Genomic DNA, 9090 nt, shown 5'->3' with positions numbered 1-9090 from the left:
GATTGACCTTAAGTTGTAGTGTCAGGTCATGGTTGTGAGTATAAAGTGCTTGATCATGAAACTGCATATTTTCATTTTTGCCACAATTAGTGCTGAAACCTCCTTAAGGATTAAATATACTAGTGTCATAAGTTGCACATTACTGTGTGAATGTGCGGCTTATAGTACTGTAGAAAGCGTATGTATACACTGTAGAAAGCGTATGTATACACTGTAGAAAGCAACAAATTGAGTCGATCATCACTTTCTACAGTGTATATATGCAACAGATTGCATGCCGTCATCTACGTATATGAAATGGTCACCATTTATTGTATGTAAGCTATAAAAGACCCTTATTCCTACTTTCCCGTCACCACCCACATCAATTTTAAAGTAGCCATGCTCTGGGTTTGAACAAAAACTAATGGGTCTGGATCTTTTCTGTGTTTAACGATGATCTGTGTATTCACAGGCTTTAAGTACGTAGTGTATATATTTAATAGTTGTAACATATATAGACACAAGTGTTCTGCCTGATATGTCTCCCCAAGCCAAAGGTCTGCCTGATAGGTAGATCTCGGCTTCACCACTTTAGGTAGACATATCAGGTAGACCATCCATGCTGTGTCACATAATAGTTGTAACATGTGGACTCGTGGTCTACCTAATATGTCATAAGTGCATCAACTAGAGTTCAGGGATCTCTGAGTTCAGTTGCGAGGGAGGCACTCATGGTCTATCTGATATGTCTACCCTCAGGCTTTGGGTAGACATATCAAGCAGTGCTGTGTCACATATAGTTGCAACATGTGCACTTGTGGTGGTCTACCTGATATCAACCCTGGTCATGAGGGTAGGCATATTAGGTAGACCACAAGTGACAATTCAGGGATACTAACCATTCAAGGTTCCTTGATGTGTCTGGGAAACTAACATGTCACCTTCCCTGATATGTCAGGGAAGGAGATCCCTGATATATATGTCAGGGAAGGAGACTGATTTTTCCAGACAATTCAGGGAAGGGAAACTAACCTTCCCTGACAATTCTGGGAGACTGACCTTCCCAGACAATTCAGAAAAAACTTACTTCCCTGATATATCAGGGAAACTCGGGATCTTTTGCAAATGAACTCCAATTAATGCACTTATGACACATCAGGAAGACCACGAGTGCACATGTTACAACTATTATGTGACACAGTTTGTCCCTTGGACTTCAGGTAGACATATCATGCAGCCCTTGGGCTTTGGGTAGACATATCATGCTGCCCTTAGACTTCAGGTAGAGATATTAGGCAGACCACTCGTGGCCATGTTACATCTATTACACATATATGATTACATCATAAGTGCATCAATTAGAGTTCAAGGAGTAAAGCAGCCCAGTGGGTATAGACAGTACTCCTATTTCCCAGCTGCAAAACCAGGAGACAGTTGAGGAAACTGATCAAAAGCAGCCTTCGGCCAATTGCAAAGCTGTCCTTCGGCCAATTTCAAAGCTGTCCTTCCTGGTTAAAAATATCAATGCAAAATGCATACATATGTGTAGCTAGTTATATGCACATGTAGCCAGGTAGTTTTAAAGTTGCCACTGACTAGATATCTGTGGACAAAGATTGTACTACATCGTCATGCAGACTCATTCAAAGAGAGAGCTAACAGAGGAGATGTGTATGGCATGGATACAGTGGAAATGACTTTGCATGTACAAACATACCAGCAAAAATACATAAAATTAATAATGCAGCAGTTCATTTGCAAAGCCAACACCAATATTAGACGTATACATTTATATAGACTACCATTTTAGTGGAGTATTCAGTTCAATTACAGGTGACTGCAGCTATATATGCGTAGTTTACACAAAGTCGCAGACTAAAAGTACAGCTATCATTGCTGATACAGAAAGTGAAGAACTGTGTGCACGCACAAAACTGTATCATGTAAGTTGTATATATATTAAGAAAAAAATTGGTCATGGTCTTTATTTGTCTTGTCCTATTAGTGGCTCTTGAAATTCCTTGTAATTAAATGCAACTTCTGGTACAACATTTCGTAATTCCATGATATATTCAGATTTAGGTGGCTCTGGATAGAGTAAACTGCAACAGGGTTTTGACTTCAGCTTTGCAAACAGTTTGGAGAAACAAGAAACACTTTTAACTCTTTCTTGCATAAGATATAGATGCAAAATAGTAAACTGTATTATGGCTATACCCACCAGTGTGTAGACTGCAATGGAGTTCGAAGTAGTGTACCATGAAGCTGTGAAGACTGCTTGAAGATTAAAAATTAACATAAGTTCTTGAAAATTGTTATCTTTGTATTTGAATGGATGGTGTAAGCCGAAAAGACACTCCATTACTCCAAGTATAAGAATACTTATCATTATGTTAGTGTTCCTATCAAGAGCTGATATTCCATAAAATACTGCTCTTAACAGTAATTGCATACCAGTCCAATAATAGAATTTGTCCTTGTATGGGCCTAGGTAAACATCTAGTAGTGGCTTAAAATGATTTATACATTTAAATTGTGACGAAGTCCTTGTAAATATTAGAACTGTATTGAATGGTAATAGTATCAGGAATAGAACAAGACACACAATGAACAGTACAATGAACTTTAGTCCAAATAGTGAAACTTCTGTATCAACTGACCACACCATTGTAGTGTTGTTGCTGGGAAAACTAGTTATTGTGGAATAAGAGAACAAGACACTGGTTACAGTACGTAATATCTTAGTATAGGACAATAGGAATAGTGTAGCAAGAACTGGTAGTGCTCTGTGTGCAGTGAGCCTCTGTATTCTAGTAGAGTATTGACTTGTTATGATGAGTAATGTAGCAATAAAGATGAGGTAAATGGGAAATATCAGTTGTAGCCACATTTTAGCATAGTCATCCATACCATTGTAAAGGCACACTTCAATACCCAAATCAAGGTTAAGAAATGAAGTTAGTACATAGACATACTTTGTCGGTTCATAGTGGGGGAAGAATACAGGGCCATTAATACCCACAATGTTGGCATAAAAAATTAATCCATTCATGTTTCCATCAACAGTAAAATCAAAAATAAAAAGAAGGAAAATAAAACCAATACCCACAAGGATAAAAGGCAACAGGAGCAATAGGTAGTAATTGGAGCATTGTTTACATTGAGAAGTACCAAACACTGTACTGAGACCTTCTTTACATCTTCCACACAACAGACCAGTTCTGTTAAACTGACACTGAGTGTCAGGAATGGAGAGGTTGAGGTGTGATGAGTAAGGTAGACATAGTCAAATGGACAATGTGAGGACACTTGATAAGTATGACAGTTTTCTGTAATTATTTGGCCAATTATCCAACCTCTAGCTGGATGAAGTACTGTATGAGAATCTATGTTGCAACTTTCTGTTGAAGGTACTACTGGTTTCAAGATTGGATCACACTGGCAAATTTGCAGTATTTTATTCAATGCAAATCCTAATGGACATGATGAAATTTTAATACGATATACATCCTTAAAATGATGATTGATTGCATATGGATTTTCTGATAAATATTCGTATGTTATTGCTGTTCCACCTAAAAATATGTTACAGCTATGTCCATCCCTATACAATATACTTTTAAATTCTATCTTAGTGCAAGTGTCCGGAACAAGTGATATTATGTGATTCTTGATGCTGTGACTTCTGCATGCTCTTTTGAGGTCATTATCGACATGTACTCTAACCAGGTCATTATTGTCATCATTAAGTTTGACTAATATACTTAGCATATATGTTTGTCCAGGGTAAACTGGTCCCAACTCATCGATTGAGCAATTGTAATGTTGGTCATCTGTACAATAGCAGGCAAAATTAGGTTCATTTTGTTTTACTGCCATTGAGTTGTTGACATAATGTATGATTTTTTTGTTTACTTCAAAAGGATCTGATTGCATAAAATATGATTCTTCCATCCAATCACAATGTGATGTTGAAAAGCATTTGTTGTATACTAGATCTCCAATGTTATCTTGCAGCAGAATTGAATAATTGTGTTTGTGATTATGTGGTGAACTGGTTATGATTCTCTCTGGAAGCATTGCCCACATTTCATATTGGAATGAGCACAAAAAGCTATTTTTATCATCAAATTTAGCTGCATAGAACACTACTGAAAAATTGTTTGCTATTATGTCAAGTTTGACGTTCTGTTCTCCTAGTAAAATGTATTCCATCACAATGCAGTACTTTGCTTGATTTAGTGAAAATGTAATATGGTCAGTAATATGAATTATACTGTCAACTGAAAGTATAATAGCTGTATGATTTGTTATTTTGGTAAATATTACAGATTCCATGAGAATAACATGAGTGTTTTTCACCCACAATACAGAATTACCATCTTTAAGTCCTGAGAATGATGAATTTTGAATAATAACTCCCAGTGTCCTTTCATCCCATGATTTTTTTACATATGTTCTAATGATCACAGATGAGTTTATGTTACCAAATCTGCAGTGATCCATCATAATTTGTGATATTTGAAACCCATCTGAAATTACCAATATTAATCCTGAACCAGGTTTTACAGCATTGATGTTGTCAAACATGCAGTCTTCAAAATTTATGAAATTAGGAAATGTCAGGTTGGATACAGTTTTGATTATTGTGATTGCAATAACATTTTCAGTGACTGTCACCCCTGTTAACTCCATTTCTATAAGCGTACTAAATTAGCACCTTTGCTGGTTGAACATAAAATGTTGATTGCTTTATCCAAGCTCAGTTTTATTTGATCTATATATACTTTAACTAAATGATAGTGTTCATAAAAGAGAATTTCTATGGCTCTGTGTTTGTGTGAGTAGTGTCCCATGTGATTGTAGTTTAGTATCACCACAAAACTGTAATTTCTTGTCATGTTATGAATTATTAGTAAATGGTTGGACATGATATTGATTAAAAGATTTTCTTTAACAGCATTAGCTAGTACCACTCCACACTGGTAGTACTGACATACAAATAGGGAATCTGACAGCACAACCCCTGAACAGTTATAAATAGCTAAAGTTGCAAGGGGTGCAAGTAAGTCCTTTTCTTGAGAAACTCCGCATTCATTTACACTTAACCATCTGATATATATTTCATCTGAACTGCTTATGAATACATGAGCTGATCTTGTGCAGTAAATAATTGTATCGTTCATTTTTTTCTGTCATTACCACGTAATGTTAAGTTATGAACATCTTGAATAACCAGGTCAGTTAGAAGGTGATGCTTACCTGGTAGGAATACTAGTTGAGCTTGAGAAATGAAATATTTCTCAGAGTTATTAAGGTAGTGCTGCAGGGTATTGTTTACATCATTGGTATCCACGTAGTAATCATCAGGTACCACATAATGTACAACACTATTTGTGGTATATGCCAAACATGTGACCATCAGTAATAGCAAATATATGTAATACATCTCCTCTGAAGAATGACATACACTTTCACAGGTTAAATTAAACTCCACATGATCATGTACGTGTATATTCATGCTTTTATTGTAGATGTGTCAACTTTAAAATCACCAGATGTGGTTGTTGTGTACTTGACGAAAGCTTCAAAAACAAACCTTTCAAACACACAACACTGAATCTCTGCAATTTGAAACCTGTTGTGTACAAGTGCAGCTGTACATACTGTAGCTATTGTAAACAAAACAAAATCAAATTGTTGTTGCCTACTCCATGTTACAGGATATGCAGGCACAGACCTCACTCCTTCACATCATGTAATAGGGCATGCGATCATATCTCAGTAGCTACCAAAATCTATTCCATAACTTGAATTACTCAACCAATTCAACATTAAATATTTTAATATTGCTAAAAGTTGCAAGTTCACAACATGTTGTCTTAAAATGATACAAGACCTGAAAGTTTTAAAAGCCAAGAAAATTGTACGTATGTTCCCTTAACATACACTGTTTTCACAGGCCATGTATATTGTTAGTTTCATTATCAGCTATAAACAAGCATAAAACAAAAACACTAGTAGATTTCACAGTACCATATATGTAAAGGAGATTTCAGTATTAACAGTCATCACAAAACAATAAGAATATGTGAACGTGTAACATGCAAGCATTTTTGCACCTATGCATAGAACAGTGTAATGATGTAAAACTGAAAATGCCACTTAAGGTTGAACATGTAGTGGCATCGTCCTGGAACTATCACAGGAAGGAAAAGGACAGATTAATAGACAAAATATGTGCCACAAATTCAGCACAAGGGAAAACATGGACATTTACAATATAGTTACACTTATTCTATGCAGCTAGATACTTAATATCACTATAATGTCTAGAATCAATCAGAACTTTTCTTCCCAATTAACTGGGCAATTTATTAATTGTTTTAGTAATTTTCCAAGTTCAAGACATGTCTTATGGACTAAATCCTGATTGAGTCACATAAAATGTTGGAGAGAAAAAGCCAAAACAAAACTGCTTCCAGCAGTGAGCTAGTAAAGTTGTGCCTTAAATGTACTATGGTAAATCCAATTATTAACCACCCTTTGTGAAAAAGCGGTGCTATCGTTCAGCCAAAAATTAGCGTTAAACCACTTCTTGTAGCACAATTGTTTATTATATAGATATTATAGAAAGAGCATCCACTTTATGCTCCCTCTAATCATCTTATTATCATATCTATTATACATCTTGTATACAACAAACTAAGGGCTCTCAACCTCTGAGACTTTTTAAGTTGTGGTTGCATACACAAACAAATTCAAAGCAAGACCTTCGGTTTCCACGTACACATGGTCATGCCAATCCATGATGGCCATTATAACCAGATGATAGCCTTATGAGACAAGAGATTCTAGCTTGTCCATATAAACTACAGTTATATAGTGCTATAAGTGTGTCAATTGTATATGACAACTACACTTTGTAAATAGACTATAGCTAGCTGTTAGCCAGTTTGTGGAAACCTTATTACATACTTAAAATATACAACAAGTCTCTATCCAAGTATTTGTCAATAAAGTAACCAGAAATAGTGAGGAACGAGTTGATTATCATGTTGATGCCTGCTTTTTAAGTATATTCACACACATACTGTATCACTACAAACATGAGTAGTGGCTACAATGTTATAAGGTTTCACTATGAGTGCAATTAGATCCCACAATCAAATTTGTATGATTATAAATTTTAAGTATGTAGCTGCAAAAAGTGTCTGATGTCCAGCTATAAGCTGTGGTCAGATATTATTGAACCTGGCAGCAGTTTAAACCCTGCATAAAGCACTTTGACATATCTGATAATTCAATCCTAGAGGGTGAAAAGCCTCAAACTTATAGCGTAATTATGTAATACCCCACAACTTTGAATAGTCTGGGTGGAGGTTGGTGCTCACCTAAGAGTGCTGTATTAACCTTTTGTGAAATCACCACCTGAAAACAGCAAAAGGGCTTCCTACTTCAGGACAAAATTGGCCACCAAATATTTATGGTAAAAACCAACCAGAGTTTCCACACATCATCTGATTCTTAAAACACATAAAGCACAGCATACGAGTCATGCAACTTTCGCATGTATAGCATGACTTGCACTCAGCAACAACTTCTTAACCCTGTTAGCCACACTATATTTACAGGTGAAGTGATTTGGTCTTAGTGGATGCAAGAAGATATTCTGATAGAGTAGAATTAAAGTATTGTAAACAGTAAACACTTTGTATATGCCACAAATTAAATGCACATTGTTAAGGCTCACAGTTTACACACTATTTATACACACTCAGTACTGAAGTATTTTAGCAGCTGTACATCCACAATGATCAGGATGTCCTTCATATGGTCCATAGTAGTTCTTCACAATCCACACCTCATCCTCCACCGTGTCAGATATTGCTATCATTTGTTCCCATGCAGCGTATGTGAGTACCATTGAACACTTTCAGACGACCATAACCATGTTTACCTGGTGACCATGAACAATAAGCTGACCAAGGACCTGATCATGAACAACGAAATAAACATACAACAATCACAAACACTCTATAACACCACTGCCGGTTCCACTGTGGTATAATGCTGGAACCTGGCCACTATATTTGAAATGTTGTTGATCATATTTTTAATGGTGAAAAATGGATTGACAGGGAAAAGCCGGAAATAGACATCAAAAGTCTATTTCCTCAGTCTGGTGACTTTTTACATACTCTTTATGGACATTTACTTAGTTAATTATTTTTCCCCTCGTTTTATGTTGTAGTTATGTATGTGTATTAAATGTAAGTTTTGTTGTTGTAATTGTATTATGTATGTATGCATTGTGTGGTGTACTATTGTATGTGTGTCTCTCTGCCAAGGAGGAACGGCTATGGCCAATTGGTGGAGTATTAACCAATCAATCAATTAATCAATAACTCTAGATACATATATATACATACGGTATTACCCATAGCAAAACATCAGTACCCTATTTGTAATATAGATTTGCTACTATGATAATCCTCACTTTTGTACCAAGTGACCTGCCTAGCGTGGTCACCTGTTTAACAATGTCAGGAAATTTTGTCACAAAGGCAAGCCCATACCTAGCTGTTGTTAATTTCTGATTGACTCATTATTCAAACAATTAAATTAAAAGTCTTTTTATCATAATCCTCCATTTGTGGTTGATAAATGGCTTTTAATCAAAACAGTAAAAGAAACGGTGAAACATGGTAAACTGTTCCACTACATGGTTGCTTTACAGCAGAAAAAATGCTGGCCAAAACTAGTCTTGTGACAAAAAAATTGGCAAAAGTGTTGTATGGGTCTCGTATAAATGATTTGATCCAAACTCAAGTGGTGGCTCAAAAGAAATTGGAGTATGATTAATATACTGGCGATGTATCATGATGAGTGCTCTGTACTGCATTAGTAGGTTAAATGGCAACCATAATTGGGGTTGAATGTCAGAAACATGATCAAACTTTTGCACACCACAAGTAACTCTAACTGCCTGATTGCACAGACTTTGTAATTTATAGTCTGTTGTGTCCATTTTATAGTGCATTTTTGATCTGTAAATCTGGGAGCAATTTTTTAACCTTCCTGTGACATCACCAAACAGTGTAGCTG

This window comes from Dysidea avara, chromosome 8 (assembly GCF_963678975.1).
Source record: "Dysidea avara chromosome 8, odDysAvar1.4, whole genome shotgun sequence".
Taxonomy (NCBI): Eukaryota; Metazoa; Porifera; class Demospongiae; order Dictyoceratida; family Dysideidae; genus Dysidea; species Dysidea avara.
This window is presented reverse-complemented; position numbering follows the sequence as displayed.